Source organism: Hypanus sabinus, unplaced genomic scaffold (genome assembly GCF_030144855.1).
Source record: "Hypanus sabinus isolate sHypSab1 unplaced genomic scaffold, sHypSab1.hap1 H_10, whole genome shotgun sequence".
Taxonomy (NCBI): domain Eukaryota; kingdom Metazoa; phylum Chordata; class Chondrichthyes; order Myliobatiformes; family Dasyatidae; genus Hypanus; species Hypanus sabinus.
The window spans coordinates 313,830-337,596 of NW_026779041.1; the positions used below are offsets into that span (position 1 = coordinate 313,830).

The following is a 23,767-nucleotide window of genomic DNA, read 5'->3' on the forward strand; positions in this document are numbered from 1 at the left end:
GAGGGTTTTAGGGGACAGGCCAAATTTCTTCAGCTTTCTCAGGAAGTAAAGGCGCTGGTGGGCCTCCTTGGCAGTGGACTCTGCTTTGTTAGACCAAGTCAGGTCATTTGTGATATTGACCCCGAGGAACTTAAAAGTTCTTGATCTGTTCCACCTGCATACCACTGATGTAGATGAACAGAGACCCATATCAGAAAATCAGGGTTATCATCATTCACTTCATGAAATTTGCTTTTATTTGCGACAGCAGTACAGCGCAATACATAAAATCATTACAGAGCTGTGCAAAAGTCTTAGGCACTCTAGCTATATATAATTTGAACTTTGAGCAAATTTCTACTTTCCCTTTCTATGATGGCCTATTAACCTCACCAACAAAACGGCTCATGAAAAAGTCAATAAATGTCAGCAACTCCCACACGCTGAGAATTAATTCACAAGGAACTGGGACAAATAATAATTAACCTGGATTCTTCAACAACTTTTGACTAGTGATTTGAGACTCCATGGATTAACATTGCTGAGATCTATGTGGTGGAGAATTAGAATTGGGTTTTAATATCACTGGTACAGGTCGTGAAATTTGTTGTCTTTGTGGCAGCATGCAATAGAGAAAAGCTGTGAATTACAGTAAGTATATATTAACTAAATAGTTGAATTAAATAAGTAGTGAAAAATTGAAATTAAAAAGTAGTGGCATAGTGTTCATGGATTCAATGTCCATTCATAAACCAGATGGCAGAGGAGAAGAAGCTGTTCCTGAATCATTGAGTTCTGGCTCCTGTACCTCCTTCCTGACAGTAACAATGAGAAAAAGGCATGTTCTGGGTAATGGGGGTCCTTAATGATGGATGCTACCTTTCTGAGGCACTGCTCCTTGAAGGTGTCCTGGATACTGTGAAGTATAGTATAGTGCCCATGATGGAACTAAGTTTACAACTTTCTGCAACTTACTTTGATCTTGTGCAATAGCCCTCACCCCCCCCCCCCCATACAAGACGATGATGCAGCCCATTAGAATGCTCTCCATGGCACAACCCCAATGGGATGTCAAAACCTCACCTAGGGGACCAGGTGACTAAGAACCCCTTCTCATAAATCCAACTCAATTACTCTTCATCAGGAAGTCTTCCTCGTCCAATGTTTGGAGCCAATGGGAAGTTATGCCTCTGCTGAGGCAGCATGCTCAACAGCATTCTAAACACAAGTAATTTCTAATTTAGCCACGAGCAATGCACATGGCAATACTATTTACAGACTAACTCATGAGCATCTGACTTATACTCCATTTTGAGTTGGGGATTTTTCAGGCGTTTTAATGAAGTTTTCAGGCCTCCACGGTAGCATGGTGATTAGTGTAACGCCTTACAACACCAGCTGTACAATACAAGGATGTTGCCGGGTCTGGAGGACCTGAGTTATAAGGAACGATTGAATAGGTTAGGACCTTGTTCCTTAGAATTGAGGGGAGATTTGATAGAGGTACACAGAATCATGAGGGGTATAAATAGGGTAAACACAAGCAGGGTTTTCCCCACTGAGGTTGAGTGGGACCATAACCAGAGGTCATGGGTTAAGGGTGAAAGGTGAAAAGTATAAAGGGACCACGAGGGGAGTGAGTGTGGAACAAGCCGCCAGCTCAAGTGGTGCACATGAGCTTGATTTCAACATTTAAGAGAAGTTTGGATAGGTACATGGATGCAGGGGTACAGAGGGCTGTGGTCCCGGTGTAGGTTGATGGCAGTCTAAATGTTTCGGCATGGACTGAAATGCCTGTTTCTGTGCTGTACTTTTCTATGACTCTACAACTACAATTACTGATTGGGGATCAATTTCCCTGCTTCTCTGTGACTGTGCGAGTTCCCTCTGGATTCTCCAGTTTCCTCCCACATTCCACTGAATGACGGGCATGACAAGGTGCCAAGTGCAGGCTGCCCCGTCACTTCCCAAGACTTATTGTAGTTGTTAATGCAGAAAGATGGGCTTACTATGTTTATTGAGAGATACACTGCCAAACAGTTTCTTCTGGCCCTACGAGCCACATTGCTCAGCAACCCACCTACTTAACATTAGCCTAATCACAGGACAACTTAAAATGACCAATTAACCTACTAACTACGATGTCTTTCTATATGGGAGGAAACTGGAGCACTCACTCACAGTAAGGACATATAGACTTCTTGCAGACGACACTGTAACTGAACTCTGAAATCGCCCCGAGCTTTAACAGCATCACACCGTGGCACCTGATAGTTACCATGGACACTGTGTTTTGATATACCGCAAGACCATAAGATAAAGGAGCAGAATTAGGCTATTTGGCCCATCGAGTCTGCTCTGACATTTCATCATGGCTGATCCAATTTTCCTCTCAGCCCCGATTTCCTGCCTTCTCTCTGTATCCCTTAAAGCCCTGACCAATCAAGAATCTATCAACCTCTGCCTTAAACATACACAAAGACCTGGAATCCACAGCTGCCCGTGGCAACGAATTCCACAAATTCACCACTCTCTGGCTAAAGAAATTCCTCATCTCTTTTCTAAACGGACGCCTCTTTATTCTGAGGCTGTGTCCTCTGGTTTTAGACTCTCCCACCATAGGAAACATTCTCTCCACACCCACTATATCAAGGCCTTTCACCATTCAATAGGTTTCAATTAGATCACCCCTTATTCTTCTGAATACAGGCCCAGAGCTATCAAACACTCTTCACGTGACAGGACATTCAATCATGTAACAATTTTTGGAAACCTCCTTTGAACTCTCTCTCTAGTTTCAGCACACCCCTTCTAAAGAGCCCAAAACTACTCACAATGCTCCAAGCAAGGCCTCTCTAGCGCTTTATAAAATTTCAACATTATATCCTTGTTTTTATATTGTAGTCCTCTTGAAATGTATTTGCCTTCCTCACCACAGACTCAACCCTCAAATTAACCTATAGGGAATTCTGCACAAGGACTCCCAAGCCCCTTTGTGCCTCTGCTTTTTTATATTTTCTCTCCATTTCACAAATAGTCAACCCTTTCATTTCTTCTACCAAAGTGCAAGACCATACAGTTCCCAACACTATTCCATCTGCCATTTCTTTGCCCATTCTCCTAACCCGTCCTTCTGTAGCCTTTCCATTTCCTCAAAACTACTTACTGCTCCACCTGTCTTCATATCTTCTGCAAACTTTGCCACAAAGCCTTCAATTCCATTATCCAAAACACTAACATATAATGTAACAAGAATTGGTCCCATCACAGACTCCCGTGGAACACCTCTAGTCTCCGGCACCCAACCAGCCACAAAAAGTGCCCTTTATGCCCTCTCTCTGCCTTCTGCCAGTCAGCCACTGCTTTATCCATGCTAGAAACTTCCCTGTAATACCATGGGCTCGTAGCTTGTTAAGTAGCCTCATGTGTGGCCACTTGTCAAAAGCCTTCTGAAAATCCAAGTACACAACTTCAACCGATTCTTCTGCTTGTTATTTCTTCAATGAATTCCAACAGATTCATCAGGCAAGATTTTCTCGAGGAAACTATGCTGACTATGGCCTATTTTATCAAGTGCCTCCATGTACCTTGAGACCTCATCCTTAATAATTAACTCCAACATCTTCCCAACCACTGAGGTCAGACTAACTGGCCTATAGTTTCCTTTCTTCAGCCTTTCTCCCTTCTTAAAAAATGGAGTGACATTTGCAATTTTCCGGTCTTCCGGAACCATTCCAGCATCTAGTGATTCTTGAAAGATTATTACTAAAGCCTCCGTGATCTCTTCAGCCACCAATTTCAGAACCCTGGGATGTACACCATCTGCTCTAAGTGACCTACCTATCTTCAGACCTTTCAGTTTCCCAAGAACCTTATCTCTAGTATAGTAAGTTCATAACCCCTGAATCCTGGAATTTCCACCATACTGCTTGCGTCTTCCAGAGTGAAGTACACGTGACAATTAAAGTTAATCTTTAATCTTTATTTTTAAAGTTGTTAATTAACCAATTGCTGATTTGGACCAGAATTTGTAACAAGCAACAAAAAAATGTCATAAGGAATGCAAAGCCAAAAAGTAATTAATTTTCTTTCTCTTATTTCCTAGTTTTCAAATTCCCTCAGCATTTTCTCACAATGAATTTTGTTCTACAAAACTGGTTTCCCTCTGCAACTGAACAAATGTAGACACTTTAATTTGCAGAAGATAAGAGAATTCAAATGGGCATGTGACTAACACCAAATGTTTGCTGTTGTAGTGTAAACTGACGACGTGCAGATGTTTGATAAATATTAGCCAGAGTGCTGACCTCTAGTTTGCATGAAGAGACCATATTAAATACCATTTAACCACAAGGAACACAGAAGTTTTTTTTAAACTGAAACTTTTGACTTTGACTGTTGTCTCCATGTCCATCACAGGTGACCAGCCTTGGGTTCAACACATAGATACGATCCTGTGGGAGTGCCACTCCTTGGATTGTCTTACAAGCTTAAGGACGCCATACACCACAGCATGACAGCATACTTTGAACAAGTTTAACAAGCTGATTAGTTACAGCAATGCAAGAGGCTGCAGAGAGTAGGGAACACAGCCCAGTCCATCACCGGCAAAGCCATCTCCACCACTTGCATCATCAGCAGAAAATATAATCTGTCAAGGATACCTGCCATCTGGGTCATGCCCTCTTCCCACTGCTACCAGTAGGTAGGAGGTTCATTCGTTAGCGTGACATGGGCCATCATGGTTTTTGAATGACCATGACTGTTCTTGGCGAATTTTTCCACCCCCAGCCCGGCCATTATCAATACTCTTCAGAGATTGTCTGCCTGGCATCTGTGGTTGCATAACCAAGACTTGTGATATGCACCAGTTGCTCATACGACATCCATCACCTGCTTCTCCATGGCTTCACGTGACCCTGATCAAGGGGCTAAGCAGGTGTTATATCTTGCCTGCAGGCTAGAGGAGGGAAGGAGCACCTTACACCTCCTTTGACAGAGACACATCACCATCCTGCCACCCTAGGTTGGAGGTATAGAAGCTTGAAGTCCCACATCAACAGGTTCGGGAATACTTTCTTACAACCATCAGGCTCTTGAACTGACCTGCATAAGCACTACAGTGGACTTCTCACTGATCATTCATTTTCTCTGCGTGAACATCTTGATTTTGCGGACATTTCCCCCCCTTTCACTGTCACGTATAATTTATTTTCTGTGTGTTTTCTGAGATGCTGCTATCAGTTTCTCTTTGTACCGACTTGTACCTGTACAGTTGACAATAAATTCAAATTGACTAACATGTTACCAGGCTCTATCAGTGTAACTTAGGTCTAAGTTAGGTCTGCCTTTTTGCATGTCAAAGAAACGTAAAGCACAGAAACAGGCCCTTTGGCCCATCTAGTCCAGGCTGAGCCTTTTAAACTGCCTACTCCCAACGACTGGTACCAGGACCATAGCCCTCCATATCCCTACAATCCACATACCTATCCAAACTTTTCTTAAAGGTTGAAATTGAGCTTGCATGCACCATTGAGCTGGGAGCTCGTTCCACACTTTCACAACCTTCCCCTCACACTTTTCATCTTTCACCCTCAACCCATGGTTGTAGTCCTACCCAACCTCAGTGGAAAAAGTCTGCTTGCACTTACCCTGTCTATACCCCTCATAATTTTGTGCACCTCTATCAAATATCCCTCAAATTTCTATGTTCCAAGAAATAATGTCCTAACCCATGTGTATTTTGGACTTCTACTCCCCCACTCCCACCGATCAACACTTTGATTCAGATTCGCACTCACTTTGACCCAATGATTGATATAACCATTCTTGATTGTCGCCTTACACTGCTCTGCTTTCAGATTCCTCTTCCAACTCAACTTTTCTGCCTGTCACTCTGAACAAAGGTTGGCAGGGTGGAGATACATCTCTACCAAAGGTGTAAGGCGCTCCTTCCCTCTGCTAGCCTGCAGGTCACCCTTGGGCAAGGTGTAGCACCTGTTTAGCATTCCCCCCTCACCTGCCCCCTCCAATCAGGGTCATATGAAGCCATGGAAGCAGGTGGTGGATGGTTGTATGAGCAGCCGGTGCTGATCACAAATCCTGGTTTTGCGACCACTGACACCAGGCAGACAATCTCTGAAGAGTATTGATAATGGCTGGGGGTCACCCGTCTTGTAAAGACACTGCCCAGAAGGCGGCAACAGCAGACCACTCCTGTAGAAAAATTTGCCAAGAACAATCATGGTCATGGCATGGAAAGACCATGATTGCCTATCCCATACGACATGGATGCCAGATAACATTCGAACCGTAAACAAAAGTATTGACTAACAAGATGCATTAGAATTCCAGTATTCTGTCCTAATCATATCTGAAGCTTCTGAGTTCATCCTCTGATGTCCTGGCCTTCATTAATACTGCATTTGTGTAGCACTGTGCATCATCTTCAGAGACTTCAAAGGGTTTTTCAGTGAATTGGACAAGTACATGGATCAGAGGAGTTATGGTCTGGGTGTAGGTGGATGTGACAAGGCAGAAGCCCAGATTGGCATGGGCTTGATGGGCTGAAGGGCCTGTCTCTGTGCTGTGATGTTCAAAGAATATCGTCACTCTCATAGCCTTGAGATCAATTCTATCATCTTCCTGATCCATAATCAGGCAAATCCTCAAGAATTGTGAGCAGTTTTAGGCCCCTTTTCTAAGATAGAACATGGTGACATTGGAGAGGGTTCAAAGGAGGTTCACAAAAATGATTCCAGGATTGAAAGGTTTATTATATACTGAACTCACTGGAATTCTGAGGAATGAGGGCGAATCTCATTTAAACCTATCCAATTTTGAAAGGACTTGAGTGGATGTGGAGAAGAGGATTCCTCTGGTGGGGTAAGTCCAGAGGATACAGCTTCAGAATAAAGAGATGTCCATGTAGAATGGAGATCAAGAGGAATTTCTTCAGCCAGTTAGTGGTGAAACTGTGGAATTCGTTGCCACAGGCAACAGTGGAAGACAGGTCATTGGGTATTTTTAAGGGAGAGATTGATAGGTTCTTGATTAGCGAGGGCATGATGATATACGGAGAGAAGACAAGATCGGGAGAGAGGGAAAATGGATCAGCCATGATGAAATGGTGGAGGAGACCTGATGAGCCAGATGGCATAACTCTGGCCTCTATATCTTATAGTGTAATTTGAAATTATATCGAGTCTCTCACATATCAAACAAAACACAAAAATCATACTCAGTCTCTCATGTCTCTGAAAACATTAAGGTGCTTCAGGGAGAGAGAACAGGATAGGCGAAGGTAACTCAGGAGGAGTTGGGGAGGGAGGAGGGGAACTCCAAAGTTTACAGTCCGAAGGCAAGGTTCCCATTGGTGGGTAAGGTAGGAACTAGAGGGAAAATGCACAGAACCAGCCTGAGGGGAAGGGAGTGATTAACTAACTCATTTCTGGTCACAAATAAAACCACCACTGGACTACCATAAAACCTGATGTCCGTGTCCAGAAATGATTACGCCTATAATAGTCAAATTGCTTAACCTTCTCCGCAGAGAAGAGCTCTGGTACCTTATTGAGGCCACATCCAGCCTGAGCAGGGGGGGACACAATCCGTGATCACAGCGGAGAATGCTCTTACATTGTTTTTCCTTCAGGATCAGAATTAATATCACTGACAAATGTTGTGAAATGTGTTGTTCTGCAGCAGCGGCAGTGCCAAAGATAAAAACACAATAAATTACAGTGAAAAATATGTATCTACAGAATTAAATAATTAGTGCAAGAGAGAGCAAAAAGTAGTGTTCACGGGTTGGTTCATTGTGCTTTCAGAAACCTGACAGCGATGGAGATGAAGCTATTCCTAAAACTTTGAGTGTATGTCTTCAGGCTGCTCTACCTCCTCCTTAATGGTAGCAATGAGAAGAAGGCATGTCCTGGATGATGGGAGTCCTTAATGATGGATGCTGCCATTTCGAGACATCACCTTTTGAAGACAGAAACGTAACAATCTACAGTATGTTACAGGCCCTTCAACCCACAACTTTGGGCTGACCAGGTAACCTACTCTAGAAACTGCCTAGAATTTCCCTGCTGCATAGCCCTTTATTTTTCTGAGCTCCATGTACCTACTTAGTAAACACAAAGTATATTGCAGATGCTGTGGTCAAATCAACACGTACAAACAAGCTGGATGAACTCAGCAAGCCGGGCAGCATCCATTGAAAGGAACAGTCCTCACGAAGGGTCTCGGCCCAAAACGGTGACTGTTCCTTTCAAAATGCTGCCCGACCTGCTGAGTTCATCCAGCTTGTTTGTACCTACTTAGAGTCTCTTAAAAGTCCAAATTTTAACCACCTCTACCACTGTTGCTGGCAGTGCAGTCTAAGCACAAACCCCTCTCTCTGTGATGCCTCTGTAGTATCCAGGACTAGTGCCCACGATGGAGCTGACTGAGTTTACAACTCTCTGCTGCTTACTTCAAAGCTGTGCAGTGCCCCCATCCCCCATATCAGGCAACAATGCAAATAGTTAGAATGCTCTCCACGGTACATCTGTAAAGTCTCACCAGTCCTCTACACTGTCCTTAGTGTATAGTGTATTGTTGGCTAGGTTGATTTAATAATGAACTGTATCAAACCCAAATCTCCGTGTATTGGAGTATAAAAGTTGCAACTTGCTATTTGTTAGAGAATGAAATCCTAAGAATGCAGAAGACAATGTTGTGTTAATAAGAGGAAGCTAAGAGATGTAGATTAGAAAACCTGAGTTTGCTATTTGCTATGCATGTACCCAATTTAGCAGGAGAATGAAATATTAAGAATGTAGAAGACAATGGTGTGTTAATGAAAGGTAGCTAAGAGATGTAGATTAGAAAATCTGAGTTTGCTATTTGCTATGCATGTACCCAATTTAGTAGGAGAATGAAATCCTAAGAATGTAGAAGACAATGTTGTGTTAATAAGAGGTAGCTAAGAGATGTAGATTAGAACATGATTAAGTCAATGGATAGAAACAATAGTGGCAGATGTACGTGTGGTACGCAACTATCGACCAATTGCATACGCTAATGCAACTAAACTAGGAGATTGCTATAAAACATGCTGTGTCCACGGATCGGTGGGCAATCAGCGACTAGCTCAATGACTGTCTCAGCTTTGATTTGCAAATTAAAGTTTAACCCTTCTTGAAGAATCTTCTGCGTCTCCTAATCATTTGTAGGGCATGAGAAACCACGACACATGCTGCCTGCACCCTTGTACTTAGTAATGCAAGTACTACCTGTGAACCCTGGTCAGCTCCATGCTCCCTCATCCTGCACAGTAGCAGCAGACCAGCAAAGGAGTCAGTAGGTGGCTGGTGAGCACTGGGGATTGTTGACAGTTGTGGGTGGCAGCAATAGTGAGCTGCCAGCCATCAATTTGCAGAACTTTCTAGGTCAGGCAACAAAGAACAGATCAGGAACCAGTCCCAACTCAACCCTGGCTCAGCTGAGTGGAAATCAGCTGATTCCCACTTGGTGATGGGCCAAGAAATTGAAGCAAGATGGGGGCCCAACATATTGACACAGCTAGAAAGACGGCATGACAGAGGCTTTACCGTCTGGGCATACCGTGGAAAGCATTTTAACTAGCTCCATCACCGCCTGGTATGGGGTGGGCACTACTGTACGGGATCAAAATAAGCTTCATCAGGCACACCAGCCTCCGTAGTATCCAGGATATCTTCAAGGAGCGATGCCTCAAAAAGGTGACATCTATGATTAAGGGCCCCCATCACTCAGGACATGCCCTGTTCTCATTGCTACCATCAGGGAGGAGGTACAGGAGCCTGAAGGTACACTCTCAACGATTCAGGAGCAGCTTCTTCCCCTCTGCCATCCAATTTCTGGATGGACATTGAACCAATAAACACTACCTCATTACTTTGTTTTAAATATTTATTTTTGAACTACCTATTTAATTCAACTATTTAATATATGTATATATTTACTGTAACTCAGTTTTTTTTCTATCAACATATATTGCATTCTACTGTTGCTGCAAAGACAAATTTCATGATACATGCCGGTAGTATTAAACATTCTGAACGTGGCACTTCTAAGTCATAATAAAAAAACTCAAAACATATTTGCCACTGACCTTTGGGGAAGTAAATCTGCCAGGAGGAAGCACAGGCACCTGCAGGAACTATTGGGACAAATGACCTTTTTTTGAGATAAATGGAAGTCTTTACAGCTAATACAACCCCCTCCTCCCCCACCTTCTTTCTTTCCCCTTTCCTTTCCAGTCCTGATGAAGGGCCTCAGCCCGAAACCGCAACTGTTTATTCATTTGTATAGATACTGCTTGACCTGCTGAGATCCTCCCGCATTTTGTGTGTGTTGCTTATACTACACTGATACTTTATTTCAAGTGGGCTAGCAACCAGTTATGCAAGTATCTAGGATTAAGCAACAAATACATTTCTGCCAGCATCTTGAACGTGTGAAATAAAATCGCAAATACACCCACCAGTACAAAGTTCGAGTTTTTACATTCAGAACCAGAATCAAGTTTAGTATCACTCGCAAACGTTGTGAAATTTGTACAGTACAATGCAACACACAATAATACAGAAAACAACTGATTTACAACAAGTATATGTATAAAGAGTTAAATTAAATAAGTAGTGCAATATTAGGGAAAAGTAGTGAGGTAATATTCATGGGTTCAATATCCATTCAGAAATCAGATGGCAGAGGGGAAGAAGCTGTTCCTGAATAACTGAGTGTGGGCTTTCAGGCTCCTGTGCCTCCTCCCTGATGGTAGCAATGAAAACAGGCATGACCTGGGCGATGGGGGTCATTAATGATGGATGCTGCCTTTTTGAGGCATCGCCCCCCCCCCCGCCCAAAAGACATCCTGGATACTACAGAGGCTAGTGCCCATGATGAAGTATTCAACGGATGTGGCTCCACAGGCTGAATCTGCATTTAGTCGCCCATCCCTAGTTGCCCTTGAGCTGGTGGTGGTGAGCTGCCTCCTTGATCCACAGCAGTCCTCACTGCAGTCCTCCCAAACACTGAGCTTATCTACATGAAATGCTGTTGTAGGAAAGCAGCATACATCATCAAAGATCCTCACCACCCAGGCTGTGCCCTCTCCTCACTGCTGCCATCAGGTAGAAGATACAAGAGCCTCAGGACACACACCTCCAGGTTCAAGAACAGTTATTACCCCCCAATCATCAGGTTCTTAAACAAAAGGGGATAACTACACTCACTTGGCCTTTCATTGAGATGGTCCCACAACAAATGATCTCACTTTGTGTTGGTTGTCCGTTGCTTCCGACGATTACGTTTGTCTGTGCAGCTCCCATATCCGCCACTTCACAAAGTACAGGAGGGATCATAGAACTGCACGGAGGAAAAACCTGTGCGGGAGGAGCTTTATAGTGAGAAAGCTGTTCCACTCTCTCGACCTCAAAAGACCTGGTGCAACGGTATGAAAAATTGTCATGTCAGGAGACTTCCTGGCTGCAGTGGATAGCCAAGATGCCTTCTGTGCCTTGTCATGCCCTTTGCTCTCCATGGAGCACTGCAGCATCACCTTCTTGACTATCGGATCTTCTGGTTGATCTCATCCACCCAGTCTGCCGGAACTGGCTTCGCATGCTGGCATATCCCTGTATCACTGGGATCCTGTTCACAGTTACTGTTCTATAGATTTGCTGAGTATGCCCGCAGGAAAATGAATCTCAGGGATGTATATGGTGACATATATGTTCTCTGATAATAAAATTTACTTTGAACTTTTGATGTCCAACTGCAAACATGCAATGAACTGACCAATGTTAACACTATTCTCCACATTTAAAGTTCAAAGTTAATTTATTATCAAAGTGTGTATATTTCACTCTACTCTACCTTGTGATTCATTTTCCTTCACAGTAAAACAAAGAAATAAAATGGAATCAATGAAGAACTACACACAAAGATGGACAAGCAACCAATGTGCAAAGCAGAATGAACTAACAATAACTAGTAACAAATAACCAACGCAGAATGCTGGAGAAACTCAGCAGGTCAGGCAGCATCTATGGAAATAAACAGTCATCGTTTCAGGTCGAGACCCTTCTTCAGGACTGCGAAGGGGGAAGATGCTAGAATAAAAAGGTGAAACAACACACACAAAATGCTGGTGGAAGACCCTTCGTCAGCTCTGAAACGACGACAGTGCTTCTCCCTATAGATGCTGCCTGGCCTGCTGTGTCCCACCAGCAGTTTGTGTGTGTTGTTTGAATCTCCAGCATCTGCAGATTTCCTCCTGTTTGCAGAATAAAAAGGTGGGTGGGAAAGGTAAAGGCATCTAAAAGGAGAGGAGAGTGGACTATAGGAGAAAGGGAAGGAGGAGGGGACCCAGGGGGAAGTAATAGGCAGGTGAGGAAAAAGTACAAGGTCAGTGTGGAGAATAAAGTGGGGGTGGTGGTGGAGAGAACTTATTTACCAGAAGGAGAAATCTATATTTAGCCATCAGGTTGGAGTCTACCCAGATGGAATATGAGGTGTGGCTCCTCCACCCTGAGGGTAGCCTCATTTTGACACAAGAGCAAGACCCAGTGAACTTATTGCATCAGTTCTATGAAACTGCCACTGACTCGCCCATTTTTCCAGGTTTACTGTGCTTGGTCACTTCAAGCAATGGAGATTAAAAGAAACCCTGCCAATGGTTCCACAAGATAAGGAGACATCCAAACCGACCAACAGTGAATTGGAGAGTTTCCATTTCTTGTAGCCTGGAGAAAGAACAGTTCAACATTTCTTGTAGCCTGGAATTGTGCACTCCCACCAGAAGCCATTCAACAAACTCAAAGGGACTCTCTGTCCCAACAAAGGCAAAAATAAAATTGCAGGTACACATAACCCTATATTGGGCCTCAGAATAGTTAAACCATTAATGAGTCGGGTGAGACAGTCTTTGTTATTTGTCTGTGCACTCGGGGCCAGCAGATCTGATTCCGGTCATTATTGAGTGATTCTGGAGAGAATGTACAGTACAAGGCCATTGAGTACAAGATCACAGATGTTAGAAAATAGAACTGTACAGCACAGGAACTGGCCATTTAGCCCATAATGTTGTGCTGAACTAAATAGAAAGCAAATTAAAAAAACACCCAAACACTAATCCCTCCTACCGACACCATGTCCTTATCCCTCCATTACACCCATGTGCTGATCCAAACTTCTCTTAAAAGCCTCTAATATATTTGCCTCTACCACCATACCAGGTAGCACACTCCAGGCAATCACCCAGGACTGAGTAATAAAAATAAAAATTACACACCCCCCTTGAACCCCTCACCTTCAATGCATGCCCTCTGTTATTAAACATTTCATCCCTGGGAAACAGATTCTCCCTGTCTACTCTATGCCTCTCATAATCTTATAAACCTCTATCAGATTTCCTCTCTTTCTCCACTGCTCCAGAGAAAAGAACCCAAGTTTATCCAGCCTCTCGTGACAGCACATGCCCTCCAAACCAGACAGTGGTAAACCTCTTCTGTACTCTCTCCAAAGCCTCAACATCCTTCCTATAGTGGGGCGATCAGAACTGTATGCAATACCACAGACATGGCCTAACCAGTGTTTTATAAAGTTGCAACACAAACACTTCAACTTTTGAACTCATTGCCTCGAGTAACAAATGTTCATAACACTTCTCCCAGTAGGGCAGCACAGTGGTGCATTGGTTAATGGACCGCTGTATCAGTGCCAGTTTTCCGGGTTCAATTCCCGCCGCTGCCATTTACGGAGTTCGGACTTTCTCCCTTTCTCTGGGCGCTCCGGTTTCCTCCCACGTTCTGAAGATGGAAGGTGTTAATCGGTCACATGGGTATAATGTTGGCTGCATGGGCCTGTTATCACACTGTACCTTTAGATACAATTAAAAAAAAATCCTCTTGCTAAAATGCCTAACATCCAGAGGTCAGGTACAGGCCGAAACGAGGTGGTGGGATCCAAGCCCCAAGAGCGTGTCAAAGTGACTGAACCTGAAGTCTGGACGATGACTTAAACACGGGGGTCGGATTGGAAAGTTGGGCACAGGCAGAATTGAGGGGGTGGGGTCCAGGCCCTAGAGTAGATTGAAGCGGCTGAACCCGAAGTTTGGACATTCATTTAGACAGCGGGCCAGATTGAAAAGGTCAGGGTGTCGGGGTTCAAGGTAAGGGACAGCCCGGTTCAGCACCCTGCTCCACTCTTCACTGAATTAAGGGTCTGGGGATGGATTCTTTGCGGACTTCCGTTCACGGACTTATATTTTTAAAGGGTTCTTTTGGATTTCTTTGTTTTGTGGCTGCCTGCTTGGAGACGAATCTCAAGGTTGTGGTGGTGGTGCCATCCGTCGGTCTCGAGAGACCATGGATCTGCACCTGGAGTTTCCAGGGCGCAGGCCTGGGCAGGGTTGTATGGGAGACCAGCAGTTGCCCAAGCTGCAGGCCTTCCCCTCTCCATGCCACCGATGTTGTCCAAGGGAAGGGCACTGGGACCCAAGCAGTGTCATTGCAGAGCAATGTGTTGGACACAAACACGCTGCCTCAGCTGAGGCTCGAACCAGTGACCTTCAGGTTACTAGTCTGATGCCTTGCCCACTAAGCCAACTCAAGGTTGTATACACATACTTCTATAATAAATGTACTTTGAAATCCCAGTTCATAGACAAAGCACATGGGTGAGGATCCATTCAGCATCAATCCAAGCAGAAGATCACTCACTCAGGAAAGGAGCCAGGAAACACTGCAAGAACAGAATTAGGCCATTCAGCCCACATCTGATCTACTTTCCCCAATGTCATTCTCGCTATTCGGTGCTCTGTCTTTATTTTCCTGGGTACTACTGCAACACACTGATGTGATGATGGCGGCTCCTGTTCCAACATATCGGTCCATAATCTCTGCTTGAGCCAAGATGAGGCCATCCTCAGGGTGGAGGAGAAACATCTTACATTCTGTCTTTATTCTATTCTGTCCTTATATTCTGATGGTATTGATATAATTTCTCCTTCTGATAAACAAATTCAGCCCCTCCACCAATTCCTCACTCTGACCATTCACTTCTTCTCACCTGACTATTACTTCCCCTGAGTCCCCTCCTCCTTTCTTCTATGGCCCAGTCTCCTTTCCTATCAGATTCCTTCTTCTCTAGCTCTTTACCTTTCCCACCCACCTGGCTTCACCCATCACCTTCTCCTCCCCCCACCATTTTATCCTGGCATCTGCACCCTTCCTTCTCAGTCCTGAAGAGGGTCTCCGCTCGAAATGCTGACTGTTTATTCCTCTGTATGGATGCTGCCTGACCTGCAGAGTTCCTCCAGCATTGTGTGTGGGTTCCTATAGGTTTCACTGCTTTATACATACAAAATTAATAAAATCAATTTGCCAATTTACTGTTAATCCCCTTACCTATTAATCTTGGACTTAAATACACCTAATGACTTGGCATCCGCAACCTTCTGGCGATGATTTCACAGATTCACCACCCTCTGGCTGAAGAAATTCCTCCTACCACAGTTCTACATTCAGCTCTCAACCCTTCATTCTGAGGTTTTGCCTTCGGATCCCAGACTCTCCCGCTAAGGGAAACATCCTCTCCACATCCACTCCATCCAGGCCTTTCAGCATCATTAATACCAAGCCTGATCTCTGACAGAATGTAATAGACCCCACCTTCCACAACAACTTTTTACAAGTGCAGTGGATTCTAGATGATCGGGGCAGCTGCTTTCTTGGGAAGACTCTTGAAGGTCAAAAACTAATTGAGAAAATAACTGGGGTTCCCTCCATTACTGGGACACTGGGACTGTTGTTCAACAGTTTCTAAAAGTTGGCAGTTGCGTGCACTTGTGACACTACAACATGAACGGTTTCTAAATGGCATCAATTGTGAGTGTTTGTGTTCAAAGAACAGTGATTTTGGTCACTGATAGCTGGTGATAAATAAGCAGTAAGACAACTTCTGAACTGTTTTGCTCACTGCGGATTCAAGCATTGTGGCTTGGAGCTTGGAGACTTCAACAAGTCAGGCACTACGAAGAATTTAAAGGAATTAACAATCATCTTGAATGTTACAATGAAAATGAAGATTGGACGACGCAATTGTCAAAAGCATTTGATGAATCAGGTTTATCATCACCCACATGAGTCGTGAAACTTGTTAACTTAGCAGCAGTTCAATGCAACACATGATATAGAAGAAGATAAGATATAAAAGTAAGTAAATAAGTAAATCAATCCTCTGTTGGTAACTACTAGGAACATAAGTTTTAGTTGTATTGTAGTAGCATTGTTTGGGTTTGGGTTACTGTGGAGATACGTCTCTACCAAAGGGGGGGTAAGGTGCTCCTTCCCTCTGCTAGCCTGCAGGTCACACTTGGGCAAAGTTAACACCAGCTTAGCGCCCCCCCCCCCCCACCTGATCAGGGTCATGGGAGCAGATGGTGGATAGTCTTATGAGCAGTTGGTGCAGATCACAAGTCCTGGTTACGCGACCACTGACACCAGGCAGGCGAAAGAAATTCAAAGGCAACACGAGTGTATCTGCAGAAGTTGGAAATAAATAAAAACACAAAATGCTGGCCGAACTCAGCAGGCCAGACAGCATCTATGGGAGGAGGTAAAGACGACATTTTGGGCTGAAGCCCTTCATCAGGAGTCAAGGCAAAAGAAATTATTGGCCAGTTACCCTTACCTTAGTGGTTGGGAAAATGTTGTGGTTTTGGGGCACTTGGAGACAAATGATAAATCAGCATGGTTTCTGTGAAGGGAAATCTTGCCTAACAAATCTGTTAAAGTTTGTCAAGGAAGTAACAAGCAGGGTGGACAAAGGAGAGGCAGTGGATGTCATTTACTTGGATTTTCAGAAGGCATTCGATAAGGTGCCACACATGAGGATGCTTAACAAGATAAAATCCTATAGCGTTACAGGTAAGATACTGGCATAGATAGAGCAATGGCTGACAGGCAGGAGGCAGTGAGTGGGAATAAAGGGGCCTTTTCTGGATGTCTGTCAGTATTGGGACCACTACTTTTCACTTTTGTCACTGATTTGGATAATGGAATTGATGGGTTTGTGGCAAAGTTTGTAGGTGATATGAAGATAGGTGGAGGGTTAGGCAGTGCGAGGAAGCAATGTGATTGCAACAGAACTTGTTTGGAAGAATGGGCAAAAAAGTGGCAGATGGAATGCATTTTGATAAAAGGAACAATAGTGTGGACTATTATCTAAATGGGGAGAAGGTTCAAACATCAGAGGTACAGAGAGTCCTCTTGCAAGACTCCCAGAAGGTTAATTTACAGGTTGAGTCTGTGGTAGAGAAGGCATTTATTTCAAGGAGAATACAATATAAAAGCAAGGAGATAATGCTGAGCTTTTATAATATACTAATCAGGCTGCATTTGAAGAATTGTCAACAGTTTTGACCCATATCTCAGAAAGGATGTGTTGTCATTGGAAAGAGTCCATAGGAGGTTCACAAGGATGATTCTGCGAATGAAGGGGTTAATATACGTTAAGCATTTGGCAGCTTTGGGCCTGTACTCACTGGAACTTGGAAGAACGCAGGGGGATCTCATTGAAACCTACCAAATGTTGAAAGGTCTAAATAGTATGGATGTGGAGAGGATGTTTCCTATGGTGAGGTATCCAGAATTAGAGGGCACAGCCTCAAAATTGAGGGGTAACCTTTTAGATCAGAGGAAGGAGGAATTTTTTTAGCCAAAGAATAGTGAATCTGTGGCATGCTCTGTCACAGACTGTGTTGGAGGTCGTCCATGGGCAGAAGTTGATAGTTTCACGATCGGTGAGGGCAAAGGATATGGCGAGAAGGCAAGTGTATGGGGTTGAGTGGGATCCGGGATCAGCTATGATGGAATGGAGGAGCAGACTCGATGGGCTGAATGGGCCTAATTCTGCTCTTACAGCACATAATAATGACAATGAGTAGCATTGGTAATGTTCTAATTTGTTCTATATTTCATTTAAATAGATAATCCGTTACTCAGTTAAACGGTAGCTTGTCTTTTTATCCCCTTTTAACTATTTCCATGGAACTTTGGCTAATTTGGGCAGCGACATTAGTGGGCCAAAACTGTTTGGTCCCTAAGTGTCGCAATTAACTAGAATACACTGTATTTAAGCAAGGGTTCCAAACCTTTTTTAAGCCATGGAGCCTTACCATTAACCAAGGGGTCCACGGACCACAGGTTGGAAACCCCAGTCTTAAAGTAAAAATAAACAACTTCACTTCACAACAAGCAATCTGCTGAAGGAACACAGCAGGTCGAGCAGCTTCTCTGGGATGGAAGGAATTACTGTCGAATAGCTGCAATGCTACCTACAATGCAGTGATGAACGGTCAGGTTCCAGTGGCTGAGAATATTTAAAACGAGTAAAGGATGAAGCATTTAAGCAAGTGAATGGGACCAATACTTATACAGATATCATGGTTAAAATAGTCTTATTTCAAGATCCGTGTACATTTAGAGCAGAGTCACACTGGTTCTTGATTAGCAAGGGTATCAAAGGTTACAGGGAGAAGGCAAGGGAATGGGGGCGAGACAGATCAATCAGAAGAAATGGTGTGCAGACTCGATGGGCCTTAAGGTCTAATTTTGCTCGTTTGTCTCCTGGTATTATAATATTTATGATTATGAGCAATATGATCCTGTAATCCAAATACACTGCTCTGCAAGTCAAGGATAAAGCAGGCTCACTGTGTGTGTACTTGCCACCCATCCCCCATCACTCTCAGCTGCTCCAGTTGAGCAAGTACAACCCCGTACCAGCCTCAATGCCCACAACCAGTACTAAAGGGACAATGTCTGTGGAAGCGGTATTGTTTAGTGGATTACAGCAAAGGACACTCTGCTGCCAAACTGTAAAATGGTCGTGCCTCCCTCCCTCCCCATCCCCGGGTGACTATATAGATTATACAGTCGGCCCTCCTTATCCATGGGGGACTGATTCCGGGATCCCACGCGGATACCAAAATTCACAGATGCTCGTCCCTTATTTAACAAGTACCGGTGTGGTGGTCTTCAGGACCCAGCGGAACCCCGGACTTTACCTAACATGTCTCTGTGCGGTGGACATTAGGTCCTGGCGGCACAGCTCTAAAAATGCAGTGTTCCTGTTCACGAAAATAATCACGATCGCGATTGAAAATAAGGTGGAAGTAATAAAGCGATCAGAAAGAGATGAAATGCCATTGGTCATTGGAAAAGCGTTAGGCTACAGTCGGTCAACGATTGGAACAATTTTAATGGAGCATGTGAAAGGCCCTGCCCTGATGAAAGCTACAATTATTACTAAGCAACGCAGTGGTTAAATTATTGAAATACGTATATTTCTTAAGTGTTTTATATGCATAGAAAGGTAAAATATGTTCTATATACTAAGAAAAATGTTTGACTAACTGACGCTAAATAATACCGGATGTACCTGTTCTGACTTCAAATCCGACTCAGGAATGGAACTCATTCATAACCTGGGGACTGCTTGTACTTTTAAGTCATTTCTAGATTACTTATAATATGTAATACAAAGTAAACGCTATGTAAATAGTTGTCATACTGTATTGTTTAGGGAATAAGAAAAAATAGTCTGTACATGCTCTGCTCAAGCAATTGTAACCCCCTGGGTCGCCTCAGGCTCGCTCAGCTCGTTCCGTCTAGGGGGAGCAGCCTTCGGCCCCACCAAACTGGGTAATCAGCTGGTGTGGATGCTGTGTGATGTCCCCGCCTCGCCCAAAACCAGACAGTACACCATATGCAATTAAATCAGTACAATTTATAAAGGTTACTATAACTAAGTGATTAATAACGATACAGTATATATGAAGAGAAAATTAAAGAAAAGGCGCCAAACTTATCAAAGTCCAAACCACTTCGTGCACAACCGTTGGAGCTCAATTACTGAAGTCTTCTGGCCACCATTCGATCCCCTCCGAACTCCTCGACTCGCAGCTCAGGACCCTCCGAACTCCTCAACTCTCCAAACAGCTCAGGACCCTCCGAGTGGTCAACCAAGCACATCTAGCTTCATCCCCCCCCCCCCCCTCCTCGGAGAATCTTCCGGCCTCGGACCCCCCTCCCCCTCCTCGGAGAATCTTCCGGCCTTGGACCCCCCTTTGGGGTCCGATCCTCGCCCAGCTTAGAGCATTGCGTCCTCTCTCTCGACCCCCTCGCACCGATCTGCCCAAAAGCCCGTCAACAAAAGCTTACAGACTCAGAAGAAAGAACATTAATCCCCATTTGGTTTACAAAGGAATACCATTCTCGTTATCAGTAAATTAGCATTCCTGCTAGTTAACAAAAAGAAACCCTTTCCCAACAGTAACAAAGAAAAAAGAAGAAACCCCCTTTACACTCTCCCTCCACCAAATAAAAGTCATGTCCTCATGACTACTAAATAACTCGCCACCTTTCCTGCTAACACACCGTAACCCAAGCACAAACAGTGACATCTCCTCCCCACACAGTAACCCTCACACCCTGTTCCTCAGGCACTACTTAGGCCAACTATCTGGGAGTTCCCTAACTCTTCTGAGGCCTCCGTACCCCCTCACCTAAACCCTTCAGGCTTGGACACAACTGGGGATACCTTGGGCCCACTACCAACTCCTCTCTCAACCTCTCACTCATGCCCCACACTGCACACAGCTAACCCTCCCCGCTACACCTGACTCAATGGGAGAAGGGCCAAAGGTCTCTTCCTCAATCGAGGGAAAGTCAGCAAAAGCAGCATGTACCACACATCCAGCACATCATCCATCGAATCTGTATTCTTCCTCATTCCTGTGATCGGTAGCTGCTGTTTGATCTTCTCCAAACGGAAACACGTGGCCTGCACTGCTCCCGCAGTCTCTTCAGCCTCCTGTTCAGTATTCACTGCACTTCTCTCCAGGTTTTTCTTCCTCATGACTTCTTCCAGATCAACTTTCAGGTTTTGCACTTCATTTGAACTGTCGATGGTCATCTTCAGGTTCCCTTCAAGCTTCCGCTTCTCTCTTCTGAGATTCGTCTGTAATTTCTTCACCTCTGCAAACTCCCCTCTCCGGGTTCTTAGTTTGCTATTACCCTCAGTCAGACAACTTTCTTCATTCTCTCCAACTTGTAAGTCTTCCGACTGGTTCCATATCGCTTTCTCCAGTCTCTCCGTCTTCATTTCAAACTTGATTCCGTAGAGACAGTCACTCACGAGCTGCTACCTTCGCCAGCCCTGGCACGTGTCCAGAAAACACTTTAACTCGGTAGTTCTCAGCTGCTCCTGCAACGACCTCACTTCATATTCTCCTGAGGCAAATCCAAGTACCAAGAGATCATCCACATACACCAAAACTCCAAACGCCTCCATATCCCCTATGGTCTTCCACCTGCCCTGCAGGAAGATTGCAAGGGCTCCAGATATGCCCTGTGGCATCTTTTCGGACCCGAAGACTCCTAGGGAATTTATAACGGCCATCTTGTCCTTGTCGGCCCCACTCATCGGGATCTGGAAACATCCACTCCTCAGATCCAGCACATTAAACCACATCGCACCATTCAGACAGGCCATCGCCTCTCCGGCCCTCAGGGCCATATTCTGGTCACTGACAGTGCGCCTCTTCAACGCAATACAATCCACACACACGCTGCCTACGTCTTCCACAGCTTCAGGGGCCAGTTGCCGCAACCTCTCTCTCTCTCCGAGGTGTCTTCAGCAGTCAACTCCGCTCCCTCGTGGTATTTCGCAGCGTCCACTAAGAGGGTCTCACCCTCAGATACTTCCCCCAGGCCATACCACCACTGGCTCTTGTTTGAATTCGGTATCAGCCCAATGCTGCTACACACGTCCACACAAGCAGCTCGAAACTCTGGGTGCATAGACAATGCCTCCAAACAGCGCTCACCCGCCTTCTCCGGGCAGGCTCCCAAGCGCACCAGCAGGATTTTGGTTCTCTCTAGAACAGAAACTCTGCCCGTCTCAACAGGGTCCGGACACATCAGCATTAACGATTCATGAACCTCAGTCTCCTCCACATTTGCCTCTAAGAACTCCATTTTCACTGACCAACAACCGTTGTCTGGATAATCACCGGCACTGGTACCCCGAATCTCCAGTGTCCTCAATGTTGTCAAGGGTAAATGATTCCAATAACGGTTATGAAACAAACTGTACAGCAACTTCACCGGCGCCCCGGTGCCGAGGATGGCTTTAACTTGACTTCCATCCATCCGTAACAACACCTGTGCGCATTGGCCCCTCTAAGCTTTCAGGAATAGGGTCTGTTCCTTTCGGGAGTTCCTTGGTACATTGCTGGGAACGTGCTCCCCCAGAGACCCCAAGCCGTTCCCCCACTGGGCCTCCTCTAAGTTTCCCGACACCTCTTGAATCAACGGAACAACTGATCCCCTTGACAGATCCCCTTGGCACCACAAGCAATTTATCTGCCCCCCTAGGCAAAAAGGGATACCCTAAAAACTTCCCACCAATCTCCTGCCACAGATATAATAAGCCCCCCAGCTGTGGCATTTGACTTCCAGTCGAACCACACGCATTTTCCCACACTTTCCCAGAACTGGCAGCGGTCACTTCGAGGTAATTGCGCCTGACAGTTCTAACAAAGTCACCAGCCCGCCTACTCAAACTTTCAACCCGTCCCTGTCGCTTTTCCTCAGCCAAGCACTGCCACTCACTCAACAACTGAGGGGTCCACTCCGCCCATGCCTCCGCCCCTTTAGGGCTGGACATTATTCCAATAACCGGGCGGAGCTCACCACTGCTGAAACATCCCAACCTGTCACTCCTCACTCTCCAAACAGTACGGACAACCCATGGTCCCACCACCATTTCGTCAGCCAACAGCAACCACCCCACCCAACACACACGCAGCGATAACCAGCAATTGCACACCCACAAAGGCACACCAGCTCTTCGCCGCAGACACAATTTAAAGAGGGTGATCACATAGCTTCCACAGAAATCAATCCCAGACGAGCACCCCACAATGTAACCCCCTGGGTCGCCTCAGGCTTGCTCAGCTCGTTCCGTCTAGGGGGAGCAGCCTTCGGCCCCACCAAACTGGGTAATCAGCTGGTGTGGATGCTGTGTGATGACCCCGCCTCGCCCAAAAACCAGACAGTACACCATATGCGATTAAATCAGTACAATTTATAAAGGTTACTATAACTAAGTGATTAATAACGATACAGTATATATGAAGAGAAAATTAAAGAAAAGGCGCCAAACTTATCAAAGTCCAAACCACTTCGTGCACAACCGTTGGAGCTCAATTACTGAAGTCTTCTGGCCACCATTCGATCCCCTCCGAACTCCTCGACTCGCAGCTCAGGACCCTCCGAACTCCTCGACTCTCCAAACAGCTCAGGACCCTCCGAGTGGTCAACCAAGCACATCTAGCTTCATCCCCCCCCCCCTCCTCGGAGAATCTTCCGGCCTCGGACCCCCCTTTGGGGTCCGATCCTCGCCCAGCTTAGAGCATTGCGTCCTCTCTCTCGACCCCCTCGCGCCGATCTGCCCAAAAGCCCGTCAACAAAAGCTTACAGAATCAGAAGAAAGAACATTAATCCCCATTTGGTTTACAAAGGAATACCATTCTCATTATCAGTAAATTAGCATTCCTGCTAGTTAACAAAAAGAAACCCTTTCCCAACAGTAACAAAGAAAAAAGAAGAAACCCCCTTTACACAATGAATGCTGGAGAGAGAACTTGCGGATTTTCCCGATCCGCGGTTGGTTGAATCCGTGCATGCGG

At 45.0% G+C, this 23,767-nt stretch overlaps 1 protein-coding gene and 1 long non-coding RNA gene across 2 annotated transcripts in view; one reads left to right on the top strand and one right to left on the bottom strand.

Annotated features, from left to right (window-relative positions):
* Positions 1-23,767, bottom strand: part of LOC132386059 (ras-related protein Rab-4B) — an 80,555-nt gene that overhangs the window by 42,668 nt on the left and 14,120 nt on the right. The gene's annotated exons all lie outside the window — the stretch shown is intronic.
* On the top strand, positions 406-20,055 carry LOC132386060 (uncharacterized). Its single transcript, XR_009509399.1, has 3 exons — positions 406-630; positions 7,809-8,034; positions 12,631-20,055. It is a non-coding gene; the product is annotated as an uncharacterized LOC132386060 (long non-coding RNA).